At 40.6% G+C, this 21,470-nt stretch overlaps 1 protein-coding gene across 5 annotated transcripts in view; it reads right to left on the bottom strand.

Moving 5' to 3' along the window:
• The window catches only part of TPST2 (tyrosylprotein sulfotransferase 2), a 207,327-nt gene that overhangs the window by 82,681 nt on the left and 103,176 nt on the right, over positions 1-21,470 (bottom strand). For all 5 annotated transcript variants that reach the window (XM_069214689.1, XM_069214686.1, XM_069214690.1 and 2 more), the window contains one exon: positions 3,441-3,527. The gene's annotated coding sequence lies outside the window, so the exon portion shown is untranslated. The remainder of the gene's footprint in view (positions 1-3,440; positions 3,528-21,470) is intronic.

The following is a 21,470-nucleotide window of genomic DNA, read 5'->3' as shown; positions in this document are numbered from 1 at the left end:
TAGCAGTGTAGGGGCGTCAGAGCACTTTACATTGCACACATACAATCAAAGGTGTATAAATCAGGGCCTAAGAAATGTTACTACATATGAGAGAGGGCTACAAGGTGCAGGAGTCATATCATGCATACTTGTAGGCTGTACAGTTTAAGAGTGCTTGGACTGTTAAAATGTAACACCATGGTTGGGGGTTCTCTTTAATAACTGATTTCTACACAAATGAACCCTTTTTGCAACATTAAGTTAATGAAAAATTGGGGGAAAAAATCATAACGCTCTTTTCTATACCATGGAGTATGCATGCAGTTCTTTGATGACAGTTAATATGTTACTGTTCTACATTGGGATTTTAACTTCTAAACTACAACAAAAGGACCCCTCTGACAAAAGCAGTAACCCACTGACCTAGTCGCATTATATGTGATCTGCATGGTACACATTTTTTTAAGCAGGCATATTAACCCTCTGCACTACCTTAAAATGTCCACTAGAGAAAACTCCAATCCCTCTCCAAGCAGAACATTAATCACCAGAGTCATCTTGACTTATGTATTTGTTGCCTGAAAATTGCTGGAGGCAAGGAACTCCGTAGCACGTGCTTTTAAAACCATAATATACCTGCAAACATGACTCCCCCATCCAAAGTCCGCACCCGGTGCAGTGGCACAGGTCGCACTGCCTAGAGCCAACCCTGAGGTCAGTACAGTGTCTACTCATAGTATTTGAGTCACTATCCTCAAGTATCTAAGAGGTCACCTGCTGTCGAATAAATTAGCACCATGCCCTCAGCACCAATCTATGAGTACCATTTTGTAGGATACCCTTCAACTAGCAACAGAAGGATTTTGAGGTCACCCAGATATCTAGCCAGATTAACCAAGCAAACACAGATATTTTGGTAACATTCTACCTTCCCAAGAAGAGACAGAAGATTAGTTTCACTTTGAGCCCTTAATATGCAGTACACAAAAGGAAAGACACTACAAAAATCTAGGCTGAAATAAGAAAAAATACCTGCATGATGATTCAAGTACTCAGCGTTTTGTTCTAACTACACCACAACTGGTTCAGAATCATGCTTATCAGGCAGGGACGTCACCGGATTGTAAAAGATCCCACAAGTTTTTTCCTGAGCCAGCAAGCATGCATGTGTGTGGTGATCCAGCCCACGACCCTGCATTCATTTATCAACTTTAGAATGATAAAAGACTCCGTTGGCCATGCCAGGATTCTAAATGTTTGTGCCAGGATTCAAAAGCGTGTGTGTGTTCCAACAGCAAATGTTATTTACAGAAACTGTACAAAAACATTTATTACTACTACTAGCGTTTACTTTACATGGGAAAAGTATTCTCCTGGTAGTCACAAGGTGCTTTAAATGGGACTTTTCATACTGCATACGTTTAACCCCCTCGCACCCTCATCACAGTTAAATATCTTTTGTTAAAAGAAGTAAACAAGAAAAAATATCTGGGCATAATTCATATATGCAAATGCGCATATTATAATATTCTACTTATTGCAGATGCTGGTGGAGAGGGGCTCATGACTCACTTAAGGCTTCACTTCTCACGAGTAATGGCCACTCCTCACACTCAACGAAGGTAATAAATAGCACATTACACTCTGCATTTCTGCACATATATTATAACACAAGTAAGGCGTTCATTGTAGTTTCAAAGCTAGCCTTCAGAGATAGGCCTTCACTATGAAATATTTTCTTCAATTCACACGGCTGACATTTACAGGAAATTTAGATTCCCTAAACACATACAAAAGTTAAATTGATGGTTAATGCAGCATTTCTTGCTAGTAAAAAAAAAAAAAAAAAAAAAAAAAAAAAAAACAGCTTTCACAATGAAAGCACCCTTCTTATAACAGTTATCAGCACAAAAAACTACAAAGGAAAAAAATACTTTAGATTACATGTTTTTAATTTCTATGCAATGCTGCTTGCCATTTAAATTTTTATTTAAACTGTTGCATGGAAACAGATTGTAAATTGTCGCACAATACATTCCTCAAGAAAGAGTATACATTTCTCAAAACATTGACAGACATGTCTGCAGTCTTGGGTAAACAATGAATATTTAAAATTAAACAGCATGAACCTGAATTGCTCCAAATCGTTCTAGAGAGTACTAAATCGAGTAATAACTCATAATAAAAAATATATAACTAATAACACGCATAACCTGGTCCTATATTACCATCTCCGGGTTCAGGTAAGATTAATAAGACACTCAGCTTTCAAACTTGTGGTTTATGGTGTCACCAGAACCCCTTGATGGCAATATAGGATCGTATAACAGTCATGTTACATATTCTATCTACATACACAAATACGTGTGTGTGTGTATATACAAGCACACATTTTTAAATGTTTTTTCTTAATTATTCAATTTTTGATTTGATTCTGCCTGTTTTCTTGCAAGGTTATAAGCCCACCGGCAGCCACTACAGAAACATGGTATATTTATACACGTTTCTGCTGTTTTCGTCCATATTTTGGAACTATGGTAGTACTGGGTTTAAACTAGAATTACATAACTTCTATGATTTAAAATAAACCGTTGCTTAATATTACATTTCAAATACCAACCAACAGTTACAACCACTTTCATTCTGTCATTCTGGATTGCAGACTCGGCAAAACAAAATTGATAAAACAAAATTGCTTCCAAGTTTGACCACTGTAAACACGACACAGGAACTCACTTTAATCTTAGAAAACACACCTTTTCATTATGCAGCAGAACATTTAATATCAGAACTAAAACTACTGTGAGAAATGTAGCTTTTGAAAAACCTGGTTATTAAATAAAAATAACTATATATAACAGTAGGCTCGCTCAGTGGGTCAATCGTTTACTGCAGGGATCTGAACATTATCTGCAGGTCCAAAATATTAATCCCAGAAGGTTAAATCCAGTTTCCATCCTCCAAAGGTTGATAAAAGGAGTGCCAGTGATTTGGTAATAGTACTATTTACAATGCAATAAAAGGGTAAACTACTACAGTAAGCAGTTAATAAAAAAAATACATTCATTTTAAACAAACTTGTCTGCATACCTACTAGGGGCAAAGTTGTACACAAACTAGAATGTAATATATTATTTTAGTAGGCGATGGCAGAAGAATTTGCTCATTTCATTTGTGTTAACATATTTAGGACGGACCAGCAAAATAACATATGCAGGGATTTAGATCTGACTACTCCGGTGACATTCCGTAATGGTTCCTTATACGAAACTGCTGTACATGATGAAGTTACTTACCTTTAAGGCCTACAGCATTCATGCCTGTGGAAACAGTGGTTACAACTGTATAGTAGCTGGTGCGGATGGTTGCATTTTGGACTCCTTCCAAATACTGTCCATTAATAAAATCCATGTAACAAACAGTCCATCAAATACCAGAGACTAGAACAAACAGTAGATTACCTCGGGTAGACGGACTCATTCCTTTGCATTTTCAGCAGGTTTGCTGCCTTTTCAAAGTTGGAGAGGACGACCTCTGTTCTACTGAATCTGAAAAAGAAAAAGAAGATCATTGTGAGGTTCTGGGGTGTGGCACACATACATCTGCAGTAGATGGATTTAGCATGGTACTAAGGTGAGACAAAGAGATGGTTGTCCTGCAAAGTTAGCCATTTACTTTTACCTTCATATCACTTTTCTATAAACCTAATGCCCAGCCAGCTAGCCAAAGTCACATTTTACAGGATAGACAATATATATTAGCTGCTCGAAAAATGTGAACTAATTTAACCCATTCTGTTTCCTTCAATGATTGACTGAGGATACCATTAAAGGTGAGACTCCATTATCTTGGGCATGGCCATCGACACTGTTTACTGGTAATCTTCGTAGGCCTCATTCAGTTTCAGCAACTCTTCCTACTCGCGACAGAAACCCATGTCCGACCTAAAAGTAACACACCCAGCATACACAACCACCTAGCATTCACACCTTCCACTTAAATCATACAGACTCCTGAAAGTGAAGGGGCGGGATCAAAGACTTTACAGATGAAGATCTTAGTTGAGCGACTGTAGATTTCAGTAAATAATTTTAACATGACCACTTCTCCAGCCCTTTATCTTCCGAGTCCCAATCCACGACCCTCACACAGTGAAAACATACATACCTTATCTCACAATAAGAGACTCTCTGAAAACAGCAACAACAAAAGCAAAAAAAAAAAACCTCCGAAAATGCAGATTGCTACTGGTAACAACATAAAAACGATATTCCTGGATCATTATAACACTAAACCGTGTGGCTCAGGCAGAAGCCGACAATCAGATTAACGATCAGTTTTAGAGACACGGTTTAAGCACAGCAAAAATCCGTATGCTATGTAATTTTAAACAGCGTTCTACAGCACTTACGTACAGCTAAAGTGGCTTTGAGCCCGTTCAGAGTTGAGAATACCCCAGCGCTGGGGAAGAAAACAGGTTTGAAGAAATGCTTTCTGCTGTCTTGGATGCAGGGGGCTGCGGCTACATAGTATGGGGACAGTGTTTAAGGACTAAAAGTATTTTCGCCCATCTATACACATTTTCTCAACTGAGTGTCCTTAATGGTAGCTTATATACGATCTGTTGTAAGGGTTGATCTTTGGCTAAGATCCACGAGATTGACAGCCGTGTATGCAGCACATGGCCTCTATTTTCATTCCCCAATGATAAAATAATCCGGTATTTACTCCAAATCTTGGAAATTTGTTCGAACACAGGTGACCCCTTTGAGAACAGCCACTGTTACTGTGGGTTGTGAAAGATGGCCATTCCCTTGCATTACAATATAAGAAGCTGTGATGATCCCGCTGGTCCAATCTTTTTATACCTGTCCTTGCATTCTTAATGAAGTCTACCCACTGAACTACTCAGCAAATTACTGACCCTCCCTGCTTCCCGAATTGCTCCACTGGTCACATTTGTGTTTTCTGATGTAGTATTGGGGAAAGGTGGGTAATGGAATTACAAGGTAAAACTCTCCAATAGAAGAGGATGATCATAAAAATTAAAGATTCTATGTATGCTACACCACCCCTTACAGAGCAGCCAAAAGAGATATCTGAAGATGGCATAGATGTGCCCTCACCATTATTAATTTGTACCAAGACAAATTGCAGTGTTATTTATGCTCTGCATCCAATGGACAAAACAGGCTAAAAAGTCAACAAAGATATTTAACATAAACTAGGATTCGAAAGGTAAGGGTCCACTTTCCCTGCACTTTGTATTGAGAAGACAGTTCAGCTAAGAATATCCTTTGGGCGTCACCGACTCCAACACGGGTAAAGGAGGTTGCAAATCATCCAGAGATATGAAAATATATAAATATCAATCAGGAGTTTCTTCAACAGAGATGTTCATGTGTCTGACTAAAACTCCCCAAGAATACGCCCCACAAAGAAACAGCTAAGCTAAGATCTAGAGTCGAAACAATCATCAATGCAGTTTGTTTATTGTCTCACAAACAACAAACCGTAAGATCAGTAAATTAAAACTAGGACTGGGCTGCAGCCTAGTCCACACAACTTATCTTAGTAGAATTGATATTGTGAGGCAGGCTGAGAATAAGAGTTAGTATTACTGACAGTGACTGAAAAAAACCAATCTAGAACAGCTCCAGCTGCAGTCATTTTTATAACTGTTTAAAATATAGTAGGAGCACCACATATGCTAGCGGACACAGCTAGAGCTAGGAAAGCTTGAGTCACTATAAATTATTTTTTTTACTACACTTTCCTACTACTTGCACTCATTCTCAACTATGTGGTTAGATCTCATATGTACAGTAAAGACAAAGGTGAAAGTACGCATTCTTTCTCAGATAGGAGGCCATGATTATACAATGTTAAGTTTTCAAAAGTACATGCTTGTTGAGTGTTTAATTAAATTTGAGACATCAGTCCAATGTAAGTCCCTTAAAAGCTGGCCACAACTTCATGAGTTTGTGTAGGCAGTGTTTGACTTCTTCATTGTGTAAAAAATATTGTGAAACATGCTGAGAGAACTTAAACCTCAAAACAAACCTCCCCAACTCCCACATTAGTTTATTAGCATCTCTCCATTGACACATCACACACTTTTCATAACACAAAATCAGGCAGAGTGAAAGCATGAGATGCTGCTAGTGGTCCCAGAAGATAACCAAAGATCATTTTTAGGTTGCAGCCTACCAGACAGCACAGCTGTCTGGTTTGCTAAAGACATATTGGGGACTTCAAGAAAGTTAATCTAGGAATCCATTCTGCCCGTTAATTACTATTGGCTTTGTGGCTTTTAACTCACATTCTCTGGCTTTCTATTTGCTGGCTTTATCTGCTTTAGGTTCTCCATGTTCAGTTTGTTTTTACCGTTGACTAAACCGCATTTACTGTATCTTTCCAAAAACTCCCTTTCTGTTGACAGGCATTTACATATTCTTAACTTGTCACATTTGCCGTGCATTCAAATACCAATGTCAAATGTCAGGCACTGTGTTCCAAGGGTGTTTGTTTACTTTTCTTTCTCTATCTTCAAAGTAAGAGGATTTATGTGACAATCTTGCTGGATATTGGGGGTAGGAAAGAGTTTTTTTCTAGCACACAACAACATTTAAATTAACTGTGTAAGTATTTCAGAACATATCAGAATTAGTAACAGAAATGAAGCACATTTTTGTGATTTCTGAAGTGTTTTGGAAACAAATAGTTTAATATGATGAAAACCAATCAGTACACTACGTGATGCAATATCCACACATTGTCGTGCATTGTATAGTTTTATTAGTAAAACTGTATGTTGGTGCACGTTATGGTCATTAAAATTGAAAATGTGTTGCCTGTAATGGTAGTGCGCTACCATACCATGCATATTCTGCTATACACCACTTCACACCTCTGCACTATACTCTGCACCACTCCATGCCACACCGCTCTACTCCACCCTGTACCACTCTGCTTCTATGGGAATAGACTCTTCACCGAGCTACACCACTGCACTCTACACCACTCCACTCTAGGCCACTCTGCAACACTGCATGCTACGCCAATACATTATACGCCAAAGCACTTTACTCTGCAACACTCAACTATTTGTCCCTGAACTCTACTCCAATCCACTGTATGTCACTCTAATCTACTCTGCACCATTGCACTTTATGCCACTGCATGCTACACCACTTTACGCCACTATGCCACTCTACGCAACTGCACTCTGCCCTGCACCACGCCACTTTACACCACTTCACTCTACTCTGAAACAATTTACTTTATGCCACTGCACTCTATACCATCCTGTGCCACTTCAACCTATGTCACTGCACTCTACTCTGCATCACTGTACTCAAAGCCACTGCTCTCTACGTCAATCTGCTCCACAACACTGCACTCTCTGCCATTCTACCTGGCACTACTCCACCCTATGCTACTCCACTGGACTCTTCAGCAGTATACTCTACTCTGCACCACTCTACGCCACTACACTCTACTGCACTCAGCTCAATGCCAAATATTATCTGTGTTTTCACAAGTAACCATTGCTAATGATTTTAAGGCAGCCCATTTTTGTTAATGTTTAACTGCTTTGCAGAGTGATTGTGTGTATCTTTGTATCAAAGTAGTTTTTATGGATCATTTGATAATACAACCAAAATGTAGTGGAAACAAGCGTACAACAGAGTTAGTTAATATTGCCACACTTGTTTGCTGCAAACAAAACCCCATTCCTTTGTCAATCAGTCTCAGGTTGTACAACAGTCTTAAAAGGGGATAGTGTCGGCAGTCAAACCATTTGTTTAATTCCGGTTTCCTAGTTGGATAGGTATATGACAACCGTATCTGCTTCAGCAGATGAACCAAGTAGATCTCAGACAGTAACCACAATGTATTTTGCCACCGCCCAGCTCATATCAAGATAGGGAAGGGTGGTTCAGGAGTCTCCATTCTCGACTGCAGCAGCCAAAACCTCTACTTGTTGAGAGTCGAACAACAAGAGGGTAGTTTTGCACTCCATTACTAAGACTGTTTTAACCCTAGACCGTCCATGTCATATCTATTGTCAGTCGCCAGCATATACGTCTAGAAACAGTCTCTTCTCCAAAGAACGGTTAAACAATGTCTGATTGAAACTGGAACAAACTAAGCAGTTCTGATATGGGTAGAATGGGAAGGTTAAACTTAATAACAGAGACCACCATAATCAAAAATACTTACTCTGTGGGTAAATGTGCTTAACATTAATGTGACATTTTATTCTATGGTCCACGTGAAAATGGGGATGGATCAAGTTAACACAAACAGCATTACATAATTTACACAAAAATAAGGAACCTTGTGTTTCGTTTGATTCTACGGTGGCTTTCTATCCACCATGTTTAGGCATTGACTTTTAAGGAACTGAAACATACTGTCGGCCAAGTGTAATCAGGTTGATGTATTGTTAAGGCAGATTTTGTTGAGATCACAAGGAACCACCATACACCCCTTAATGTATTCATTGGAGGCTATCTGCACTGCATGCAAATAAAATATCATCCAGATGAAGTAAAACACCATATAAAACACGAAGCTTCATCGGATGCATTATAAAAAAAATGAAACGACAGAGCATAAATGTGCTCCCTAGAATAACAATTTTACAATCATAAAGGTAGGCATTGTTTCCCTTCCTTTTATCCACAGGGTTAAGAGTGTAAAACATAATTGCACTCTTTTGGGGAATTAACTTTATCAGTACCATCCATTCACAAGGTTTTGTGGTTGAAAGGGTTTAAAAAAAAAAAAAAAAAAAATATAATACACGGAGGCAAAATACATGTTTTTTCTATTGTATTACATACTATGCCATTATGAAATGCAGATTTAGGAACTACTTATGCCAATGATAACACTAAATTACAACAGGAAACTACTTGAAATTGTTCAGCTGTCCAGCTGTTCAATCTGACAATAGCACTGGAGAAGTTTAATGTATTTCTTATTTGATCTCACTAATAAAAATTAAACGTGCATTATTGCCACTCTTAATTAGGCATGAGATACTAATCAATCAATCTTCATTTAGCACAGTTACTTAAAACCAATGTACAAAAAAGGAAAAACACAATAAAACCCTACCAAACATTAAAATGCCTTGAGGCCGATTCATTAAACCTTAACATATAATAGAACGGTCAGTAACCGTTAACTACAGAAAATATGCAAATGTATAAATAAATAAAAAAAAAAAAAAAAAGAGAAAGAAAATCGTCAAGTCGGTAAGTTTATGACTCTAGCTCTCTGTGCGGCTTCCCCAAGTTGAAAAAAATGGGGACACAAACGGGTTAGCCGTGGAGAGTTAGAATCGGGGTCCCAGCCAAATAATCGCATACGTACAGGGCCAAACGGTAGAGGGAGTTAGACTGTAGCACGTGCCGTCTCTTCTGCCAACCATTTGGCCACCAAACTGAGATAACGTACAAAGCTGCAACTTAGTTGTGGGTCATCAGGGGCGAAGCAGGCCAGCACAACCTGCTTGAGAGTGCGGATTCCCCTCTGGTTAAAGTGCGCTTTTAGCAGCTGTCTCTATTCTTTGCATGTACAAATTAAGTGCAGGAGGTCTTCCTTGCCAGCGCCACATAAGCGTCATGTCGTTATTGTGGAATCTCTCTGCCAAGGTGGTAGATGCAGTATAAACGGTAAGAGACCCAAACGATTTTTCAGAAATTGTTCCTTAATTGAACCGAGTTTAGCCAAAGGAAAAGTACCTGGGGGGGTTCAGTTCCCTGTGGTAATTTAGAGTCATCCAGCCGTGGGCCCTGATTGCTAATGCAGCTTTGTCTTTCCCCAGCGACAAGGACTTTATGGATTTCCATATCAGCTTCTTGAGCACAAAATGGCTGTTTGAGGACTCCCAAAACTGGGACACCCCAATCCTATACAAGGAATTTGTGAGATAAGACCAGGCCGGTGAGGAGTCTCGTTGTTGCAGTTCTAGCCATAGATTAAGGTTACGCAAATCGGAATGAGCCCTCCTGATTTTATGAGACCATACTATGAATGTTCCTTGCCTAGCCAGAGTCTGCCTTTGCAGTCCAAATTCTAGCCTGATTTGTGCCAGCAAAGCATAGCCGGGCAGGCTGAAAATGATCCTATGAGCTCTTACAATGGTGCGATCTAGAATTTTGTCATCCCTACCCCTCTGGGGAGGGGGATGTGGCTGCCATATGTTAGCATTGGTACCAGTTTGGCTTGTATTGCACAAATGGGTTTAGCAGTGGCCTCTTCATTTTAGTCTTAAGGTTCTTCAGTGAAATTGCCAGAGAAAGATCCCTTCATCAAATTGTCTCTCTCTGGCGAACTAATTGGCCCTTCTTATCAACAATTACCCTCAAGTATTTATATTCAGATGCAGTTTGAAGACGCATCTTTCCCCATATCCAAGCGTGAGATTTTCTGTAGTTTTTCTAATTGTCATAGTTCGTCTTTTTTTAAAGTTGGTGCTTTGGCCATTTGGCTCAGAGTAGTGTTGCACTGCAGTAAGGAGGTGCTGAGGACTAACCTGTGCACAGCTGACCAAAACTACATCTTCAGCGTACAGGAAGCTCGGGAGCATTAGACCTCCAAGTCTTGAAGTGTGAGAGTTGGAGGCATTAAGTGCCAGCATCAAATCAGCCAGAAAGAGATTGAATAAGGTGGGCGCCAAGACACACCCCTGTTTAAGCCCGTTGTGCGCAGTATACGTCTTGAAAGAAGCGAGCCATCGCCAAGCTTTACCTGCACCCATGTGTCGCTGCGGAGGGCTATTAAGAGGTCCAGCAGGTTACGAGAGATACCCCAATGTACTAATTTGATCCAGAGCTTGCCAAGATTCACTTGATCAAAAGTTGCTTTGAAGTTGATGAAGCAGAGATGTAACTGCAACTTTGTTGCTTTAGCCTTATCGATTAGCAGTGACAGGACCACTGATGTTTGTTATTGTGCTGCAAGATTTTGAGAAACCTGTTTTGTTAGGTGGTATTCTTGATCTCTCTGTGGCCCACGTCAAAAGCTCTTCTAAAAGTGTTCCTGCAAAGTATTTGGCCTCATTATCTATGAGGTCCACTAGTCAATTTTTTGGTGAAGACTTGTCGCCACTTCTAAATATGGGCGAGATTATAGAGCCCCTCCTGTTTTATTTCAGAGAAGAGTGGTATAAATTAATTTGCCCAAAATTCGCCGTCCAGCTATATTGCAGGCGGAATCCCATTGGGGCCCATGGTCCCCACTCATCTGCCCTTGCTGATTTGCCGTTTAATTGATGAAGACAGTTGCCGGTCGTGAGACATGGTCCTTGCCCAGTTTTGTGAAGAGAGATGCAAAAAGATTTCCCTCTTCAGAGGGGCTGATCTGTGTGTTTTCCCTTGGCTGTTTGTTCGTTTTGTGGCCCCATATTTGTAAAAAGCAGTCCTATTGAAAGTGGTCACCAAAGTATCTTGCCCAGACCTCTTCTGATATGTGGGAAGTCACACCCCGTGTGATGCATGGGTGAGTCTGTTGATCGTCCCCCCAAAACCTGGCACTACTGTTCTGCTTCATGTCAGCGAAGATCTTTGCCCAGACCTCTTCTTCAATAGATCTGTTGAAGGCTCACTTCAGTTTTTGTAAGTTGTTTTTTTTCTGACCAAGGAGAAACTGCAGAGCGTTGCCCTCTGCATTTTGATGGAGGGACCTTAGATTTTTTTTTTTTTTTTTTTTTTTTTTTTTTTAAGAATGTTTAGTTAGAGTCCATTGCCCATTTATAATACTTCCAGGCTCATTACTAATAAGGTGGCCTTTAGGTTTGGGTGATACCGCAAAATGACTGCCAGGGCGCTGGTGAATGCTTCCCATCTCTCTATTGCCTTTATTGTAGAAGACTAGACGTCAGGAAATTGCTGACTGTGAAAGGACCCCCCCCCAATGGTTGACTGGGCAAATTTGATCCTCCTATAGTTGCTTGTGTTAACGGACACTGATTTTACCTGTGACAGTTCGAAAATGGGTCTGATTGTTTTCAGAGAACTCGAGGGCGGTGATCACTGTCCTTCTTGTCTCCTAGTCGAAATGAAATGATCCGGTCGAAAAGTGAAAGAGACAAAGGTGTAATCTATTATCAGACAGGCTGCTGAAGAGTAATAGAGGGCCTTTGGAGGGTTATTCTTAGGCAACCTGCCACTGGTGGCCCTTAAATTGAGACGCTCAAGATCAGCCAATAAACACCTGCTTGTTTTGGTTAGGCATCCCTGAGTACTTTTTTGTTGCAGTGGGATATCCCAAAGCAACCTTTGAGCTATAAGTGCTTCTTCTATGGGGCGCCTAGCAGGTAAAGGTTGAAGTCCCCCTTCAGAATGAAGTCTTCCATTTCTTGAGCGTCACCAACTGTTCCGTCGGGTAGCGTGCATCCTTTGCTTTGTGTTTTGGATCGATGTACACATTGATAATAATTAGTTGTGAGGACCTGCTCTGGAAAGTGGTAGTTATTTTAATTACGTTAGTGGATGGCGTAGTAGACAGTAGGAGACGGGCCAAAACTGTGCAAGCAATTGAGACGTAAGTTACCAGACTGCCTTTTAGGTGACCAAACTTTGCTCCCCTGATTGCTAAAGGGAAGAAGCACAGATATCCCTGCAGATGTATTGGTTCTGTCAGCCAGGTTTCCTGTAGGGCGCTGATATCAAAGGTGTTTAAGTAACGGAGAAAATCCTGGTCCACAACCTTACTGGCAAGGCCATGGATGTTCCAGGAGCACAGTCGGAGATAGCTGGTGCCTGAAATTGGGGCTGCAGCTCTTCCCTGGCTGTGTCATGGGCTGCCCGTTTGGCTGGTGTCTCTTCTGGTGATTCACCTGTACTCGTTGTGCAGTCAGAGAAGTCAGTTGTTGTTGTTGTGGTTGTTGGCAGCCTGGGGAGGCTTTAACTTGTTAGGGGAATGGCCCCTTGCACCTCTGAGAATAGAAGTAGTGCCACATCGACCTCTCAGCCTGCAGCCTCATCGGAAACCACTGCTGCACAATGCATCACTGATGCAGGCCCTCCTATTGCATGGCTCTCATCGATGGCAGCCTGGACTATAACGCAGGACTTAGCATTGCAAGCTCCGCTGTCTCTTCGGAACCAGCCAGTGCATGACGCATCCGCAACACAGAAATAGCACTGCAAGGTTCCCTTGTTTACGGACTCCTTGGCGATGATGCAGGAACCTCACATTGCAGTATCGCAGCTTTCCGGAACTGACACTGATTGACACATTTTCAACCTGGACCAAACATCGCCTTAGCTGTGTGATGCATCCTTCACATGGGACCTCACAACTCCCTGCAACCAGGATTTAAGGTGCTCTTGTTCGGCGGGCCTAACTGGTTCCCTGTAGCTGGCCTGTACTCATCTCAGTTGCTTGAATATCATGACTTTGTCCCGTTTCAGCACGACCAGATAGCCACAGCTGGAGCTTTGTGTTTTTTGGCACTATTTTCACCTAAATCTTTAAAACTGCATACCTGTGATTGGATTTTATCATTTTGGTCTGGTTTAATTATTAAAATGTACTCTATTTTTCTAATCTGGTGTGGACTTCTTTTTGTAGAAAGTGTTCATTGTGTTATCGTTTCAAGTGCTACATAAATACTTCACACATTGCCTCCGAGTTAAGCCTGACTGCTCTGTGCCAAGCTACAAAAGGGGGAGCAGAGGTTAATTTATGGTGTGTATCTGACTTATCCTGACTAGGAGTGTTTTTCCTGCTGGAGTACGGTTTCACCCCCGACAACCAGTAAGCCAATTTCCTATACACATCAATGTTTGTGTAATCATCAAAATGTAAAAAAATATTTTAATCACATTTATCATTATTCTTTGAGTACTTTTACCAAGCCAAAGTTTATCTCATCAACATATCATAGATATTTGAATCACATTTATCATTATTCTTTGAGTAGCATAATATGTGTTAATGGTATTAAGAAATAAACAATATTGGAGTTAGTTAATGAAATGAAAAACAAACAACACAAAAGCAATGCCTACATGTGTTTTTGCGACCAGGTAACGGATTACAGCACTGTAATTGTTATGTATACGAAGTCTGGTTAAGCTATTGATTTAGAACGTATTTTCGGCCAATTGATCATTTTAGTGGAAATCGAATGATTGCTCCATGGATGAAGGAATATCACCTTATTATTATTATTAAGATAGGACTATCCACATGAGGACACAAAGCATATTGTTTCTAATGAAACCCAAGTGTGTATCGGATTTGAACACATGAACTCAATAATTGCTAAGGACAGTGCAGACAATCTGTTGCTTGGAAACCTTTTGAACACCTATGTGGATCATATGACTGGCCACTTTGTAATTAAATAGTGCTGCTTTTCCGAGTCTTGCTTTGAAAAAAGCATCGGATGTCACGAAACACGTTTTGCCCGTGTTTTTTGTATGTTCACTTCGGGGGTAATGTACATTATTGTTTCTTTCTTAATCAAATTAATACATATTATGATACTAAAAGAATAATGACAAATGTGATTCAAATCTCTAATATATTTTGAAGAGGAGACAAGCTGGTTTGGAAATGGTACTCAGAGAATAATGATTATTGTGATTTAAGTATTTATTACACGTTAATCTTGGTTTGCTATTAATGAGTGATGTATTCTAACTAGTAAACGTTTTGAGAATAGGGAATTGCATTCTCGATTTTCTTAGGTGTCTCTTCTGTGATTTTTATACTAGATAAACTGATTTCATTTGTGAAGGTAAAAAAAAAAATATATATATATATTTTTTTCCATTATATCTGAAACGGTTTGAGAAAATTAGATTTTTTTAAACACTCAAATAATCAGAATTGTCTTTTTAATACTAAGATTGTCACAGAGAGGCTAGCAGAGCAAGGACGTATCTCTACTAAATATTCCAAAATTAAATTTACATAGATTAATCCACTGCTTGAGTAGGTAGAATACTTTCCAAGCTGGTGCTAACATAGGTTTCTTCAACAATGGATTTATATTTGAGGTGGCCTAGCCACAAATAAAATACGGCACTGGCATGAGGCAAAGGTTTAAACTGTTTATTTTAAAATCATGATATAGTAATTGTATTCCATTCGCATTTATTTAGGTCTTCATACCTCTGAGAAGGTGCTGATCGTATTAGCGTACTGAGATCATGCAATACTGTAGGGAGCCCTTGTACGCAAGAGTGATGAAGTACAGTGTGGTTTCTGAGAAAAGCATTTCTGGTGGCATGCATAAGTGACCAAATTCGTATGCTAATTCTACTAATGAATACGGTGAGTTGATAAAATCAATACTAAATCACAGCGATACAAACGCAGGAGCATGGAACATATAAAAAGATTTGTAAAAGGCCAGAACGGGCGCAGTTCAAAATCCGGAAACAACTTAATTTAATAGAAGGCATGTGCAAAGAATTATGGACCAGCTAAACCAGACCTCTAATGAAAAGTTACATTTCAGGACTCGACTTTAAGTAAGGCCAACAACCCCCCCCACCCCCCAGCAGATAATCAATGTTAATGGGCTTTCTTAAGGCAAAAACAAAGTACGGTTGGCACCTTAGTTTTGAGTAAGAGCTCTCCACCCAATTAAACATTCTACAGCTCTTGAACATATACAAATCCTCTTCAAAGGGTACGTATTTCACTTCCCTTTTCAATATGCTTATAAAACATTTTTTTGCCACAGGGTCTGTCCAGATGGATTCCCCTGCCGAAACTAATAAAGTTGTTTTTCAGGGTTCTGCGGTGGGCATTCAGCTTACCATACAAGAGAGTTTTTAGGGAGCCAGGTCTCACATATGTATTACTATACCAACATAGTAAAATTGAAGTTTCTCCCGTCCAGTGCTGGTTTGTCAGGCCAAACGTTAACCTGATCTGCCCTTGTGAATACGGAAGACATAATAAATGCCTGAATAGAATACATTGGGCAAGGCTACGCCAGTGGGATAGTGTACCAGAAAAGACCCTCTTACCATAAAGTATCACTGTAATAATTTTGCCCTCATCCCTTGGAGAAGGAGGTGAGAGAATGGCTAATCAGCTCACTAGATAGGGGGGACAATATAGCTAAAAGCAATGCTGATTTTGGTTTTAATGTATAAACATGAAGATAGCTGCTACCTCTGTATGGCAATCATGCAGCTAGATATTTAAACCCTGCAACCTTCATAATCGGGGCTCCCTCGAGTGTCCAAGAACCATGCTGTTTCTCAGGACTTTTACTAAATATTACTATGTTCGTTTTTAAGGCCTTCACTGACAATACTTTTTCACAATAGGGCTTCAAGGCTATAAGGAGGCATTTTAGGCCGATGCCCGTCTATAACAGGCCAGTGTAGGCAGAATACAAAAATCGGCACAGAATTTCCACCTAGCCTTGGGGACAAGATCTATTATTCTTAAGTGCGTTGCCAATGTGTAAAAAATATGTTTAAGGCTACTAGCACGCAGCCCTCCTCTAGGCCCCTGTTCGTTTTTATCTGGTCTAACATAGTGGTGCTTCCCTAGTTTGATGTATATCTAGGTATGATAATAAGTATGCAATATAGCCCTAATACAGCCCTTAGTAGTAAGGAATGAATGCTTAATCAATGCAGTTCACTCCATAAAAGTTTTCTATTAACGAATCAAACGTGGTTTGGAAATCTATAAAGCACACATATTTAAAATTGTGCTCCCAGGGATGGCAGGAGTTTCAACCAACACATCTGGTTCAGAGTCTGTCACACAGCAAGTGATACTCTCAGCTATACGGTTCAGAGCTAGAGGCTGCAGGAGACATGAGGTAGGGCAGGGCGGAGAGCAGAGTTGAGAACATGGATTAAAACAGAACAAATTACAGTGGACCAGAAGGAGGGACTGAGAACAAGTTAGATCCAGCCATACCCAGGGCCACTAGAATTATGCGGCTTGGTAGGGCCAAATTATATTGCAGGGTTGACTAAAATATACAACAACAAAGGCAAATTATGCGGCATAATGCATGGCAACATGTCACTGCATCTTTAATAACTTTTGAAAGGTTTGTGCTATGAACAATTTTTTTGTTAAAATCTGTAGATTATGGAGCAGATGATGGATTATGTTGCAAATAAGAAAAACCCATAATTATTTGTAAAACTCCACAGCTGCACAATTGCAAATATCAGTGTCATGGCCATACCTTAGTACGATGCTTTTTACTGAGAGACTTGCAGTACAAAATGGAGAAAGCAGGTTGTATAGACTAGATCAGTATACTTTATATTTATACATTTTACTTACCTTTGGTAACATCTTTTTGTGGATACTATAACCGCAGATTACTCACCTTGTGAGTTTCCAGAGGTGCCACGCTCATTCCGAAAAACCAAAACAAATAAATGCTGCTGCACATCGGTAGGGGGCTCTATGTGACAGTGTTGACTCAGTTGCACTCGGGATGTGACGAGCGGAGTCACACATAAGCTCTATTCATGCATGCCAAGATAAGTTTCCATTCATAAACCCACCTGCACCCTCAGATGCGGAGCCCATCAGTGAACTGGAAAAAGCAGTGTCCATATTTCTAAACCAGAACCTTTTTAGATGGAAAGAGACTATTGCACAGAATGGGCTGGGCTGTGAGGAATATATGGTTAGTGAGAGCATCCAGAAGAATGTTACCAAAGGTAACTAACAAGTTCTTCTGATGGATACTTCCAACTGCAGATTACTAAATTTATGAACAGAGGCCAAAACAGTACCTCACACAGTGGATGGTCTGCGGAACAGCTCAGACTAGAAGGTTGGGCAGGACCAAACAGGCAAAATGCCCTTCCTTGCTAACCTGACTGCCAAGGCAGTAGTGCTGTGTGAACCTGCGCACTAACACTCAAGAAGTTGCCTGACACACATTCAGGACAGGCACTCCACATGACGAGGCAGTGATAGCAGCCTCGGCCCTGGGGGAATGAGCTCTAAGACTTTCAGGAAGCTGTTTTTTAGCCAGTCTGCAGCAGATCATAATGACTATCCTTTGTGGGATGGTCCATTTCTACACTGTCTTGCCCTTCTTTGCACACCAGAACCCCTCAAGGAGCTTATCTTCCACCTGATGTTCTTTGGTACGATTGATCTAAACACTCTGTGCCCATTTTGGGTCCAAGTGGTGGAGTATCTATTCCGCTTTCGAGGGATGAGGAGGAGCAAAGAAGGTCAGGAGAGTGATGGCTTGACTGACATAAAAAGGAATCACCACCATCTGCAGGAACACTGTGTGAGCCCTCAACACCAGTTGGTTGGGAAAAAGATGGGATAAGGAGGCTGGACCGAGAGGGCCTGAAGCTCACTCAGCCTGTGTGTGCATGCTATGGCAACCAGAAATACGTTTTTAAAGAAGGGGAGACAATTGACAACAGTGCATTGGTTCAAAAGCAATACACATGATACAAGTAAGAAATGGATGGAAGTCTCACTGTGGAATCAAAAAGGGATTAATGAGAATATATGCTACAATCCTTTAAGGAAACTCATCACAACTGGTGATTTAAACAAGGACAGCTGGTCCAGCAGATGTAAAAAGGCCGAAAGGGCAGACCAATAACCTTTATCAGTGCCCACAACAAGTCCTTTCTGGGCCAAAGACAAAACAAACAATGCATCTAATAATTTGGCCTGCAATGGGCCAGACTGGCAGGTATCACACTAAGCCATAACCTCCTCTCTGCACCCAGCATATACAGATTATGTAGGATGCCTGCTGCAAGGACAACATTGACAACTTCGGGAAACAGGTTGTCCGCACTTGATCTCCATGCATGGAGTTGCAGGTTACAAAGGCCCAGGTCCAAGTCTAAGATCCTCCAGAAGCAGCATTCTGATCGGAGTGCAGACGCTCAAGCCCAAACGTTCAGGGTAACACACTCTTCTGGTGCAACTTGGGGAAAAAAAGAGGTCTCGGGCCCAGATATTTTTCATATTCTTTAGAACTCAGAGCAGAATAGGTAGTAGTGGAAAGGCATACAAGCAAGAAGTCCGGTGTTCGACCCTTTGCGGAGTGCATCCCAGAGTTAGAGCCTTCTTGAGAACTCCAGCGTGCAAAAGACACTGCATGTTCTCAGCTGGGACTGAAACACTGGGACCATAGCCCAAATGTTCTGGACTGAGTTGTCTGGAATAAAAACTCCAAAGTGCATTGTATCCAGTAGGACTCCGATAAAGGAGCGCTTCTACAAAGGAGTCAGGTGTGCATTCAGCAGGTAGACTGAACTGGGACTAAAGACGGAATCGACTCATCAGCGGAAGGGGAGTAAGACTTGGAGGCTTGGTGATGGTCTTGTAGCTTTCCTGGAGTGAAAGAGTGTAGGGAAGTGACAGAATCGGGAGTGACTTTAGGAGTTGGTATGCTCTTTCAATTTCAACCTGGAGCAGGCCAAATGAGGAGACTTCTAGTGCTTCACCACATAGAACTTCACTTCTTGTTCTAAGGTGACTTTTGAGTTCATCTGGGTGCAATCATCACCAGTCTTAAAGTCGTGCATCCCACTCAAGCACCAGAGGCACAAGATGGGAATCTGTCACAGAAAACGGATTGCAACATTCCCTACACATTTTAAAATCTGTTGTGTTTGGGAGTGACATGAACCTTTCACACTGGAAAATTTGAAGAAGTATCTCTTCACAGGGTGAAGAAAGAAGAAGCGACAATCTGGATTCGAGTTTGAAGGCATAGAAAAAATGGCACTGATGTCAGAATGTAAAGGTAGTACTTATATGAGGCTCCGCTTGTCACTTCTCGAAGTTGATGCGTAGTTGCAAGACATCACCTACCAGAAAACAGTAGAAATGTTTTTTCAGTTTTCCTGATCGAGTCTGGTGCATGGGGATATACACAACATGAGGAATCCGTGGTTAGAAGTATCAATCAGGAACCCAAACCCATGAGACCAAAGCACTACTGGGGCTATCCTGTCAGAGTCAAAATAGGTGTATTGTAGTGCATGCCTCCAAGGATTCCATGCTTGAGACTGCGTACAACCTAACTATTTCAACTGTATTTCAAAAGGGCTTTTAACGTCTGTTTCAATACAGCCAGCATGTGCTCTTTATATTTCAGTCAATCTCTCATATCCTGGCAGGACTGGGGGGGGGGGGGGGGAAATCAAATTTAACACACTCTTCCTTACTCAAGTGCTCTTGACAATTACGAGTGTGGAGTGTGTAGTACTGGTAGCCGCAATGGAGCTGAAACCTGAGACCATCTCCAGTCAACAATGTGATGTTGAATAACCGAGAACCTTGATTTGGGCTTGAGGGCTTATAGTTTGTAGTATATCTTGATACCAAAGAAACATACTGTAGACTTGCATCATTTGGTCAGCCTCACTTCTGCTTTAATAATTAGGTTCCTATTTTGAGAGTAGTTTGGCCATTGAGGGCCTAATCTCAGAGTATGCAGAAGAAGGATTTCTTGTTCGTCTTTCCTTTGTAACTCCTCTCTGATTCTTGCTATCCTCTTTTGTGCCTCTAACAATTTGATCAGTTCTTTTTATGGTGAAGTCTCCAAGTAAGCAAGGTGGGATAGGAGTGGTGGGGAGGCTGGTTATAGTGGTACATCGTGTTCTGCAAGTATCTTTGTTAACTTGCTTCTGTGGGTGTCTTCAACCAAGGCCTTCAAATTGGGAACTACTCTGTATCAGGTCCCTTAAATATAAACAGCACTCACAGTTTTTACTGATTTTTTACAGATAAATATAGACGGAAACAATGTATATCCTGTCTGCATTTATTTTTAAAGACGGAAAAATACAGAAAAATGGGCTTCCTCCGAGTGACTTTCCATACGGTCTGATCGATTCCGGGCTAACAGCTGAACACATAGATGGAGTGGGAAATTAAAACACGGTGAGATTTCTTTTAACAATGACATGTGGCAACATCCATTTGTAGTACAATGCTAATACTTGCCTGTGGGTGTATTGTTATGCTATATTTTTATGTTTAATTTGCTCGAACACGAAAGGCATCAAAGTACGAGAACAGGTTTATTAGTTAAATAAATGTGGAAATATACTATTTTATAATTTCATTTATTCATGGAACACCAAACAAATACGGATAAATACTGGGAAGATGGTTAAAAAAAATATAGATAAATACAAAAATGTTCAAAAAATAAATACTATAAAATTGGGAGGCCTAATTTTAAAAGACCATCTTGGTTCAAACCAAAAATAGCACTGTGTGTTGTCTAAACAGGAATTAGTAGATAGGTGCTCGCAACATACTCTTCTGCCTGAAGTCTGCATTAACACTGGTGTATGTCAATGATTAATAGAGAAGACTTTGCAGTACACTGCAGGAAGATCTAGCCCTTCCCTAACTAATGATTGTGGGGCCAATCTGAACATCTATTAGGATTAATGAGTGATGGTGCAAGTAGGGAACGTGCACAACAGACTACCGAGGGCAGGGAGAAACTGAACATAGACTTA

Source organism: Pleurodeles waltl, chromosome 11 (assembly GCF_031143425.1).
Source record: "Pleurodeles waltl isolate 20211129_DDA chromosome 11, aPleWal1.hap1.20221129, whole genome shotgun sequence".
In the NCBI taxonomy this organism is placed as follows: Eukaryota; Metazoa; Chordata; class Amphibia; order Caudata; family Salamandridae; genus Pleurodeles; species Pleurodeles waltl.
The sequence above is the reverse complement of the archived record's forward strand: the minus strand, read 5'-3'. Positions and strand labels throughout refer to the sequence as shown.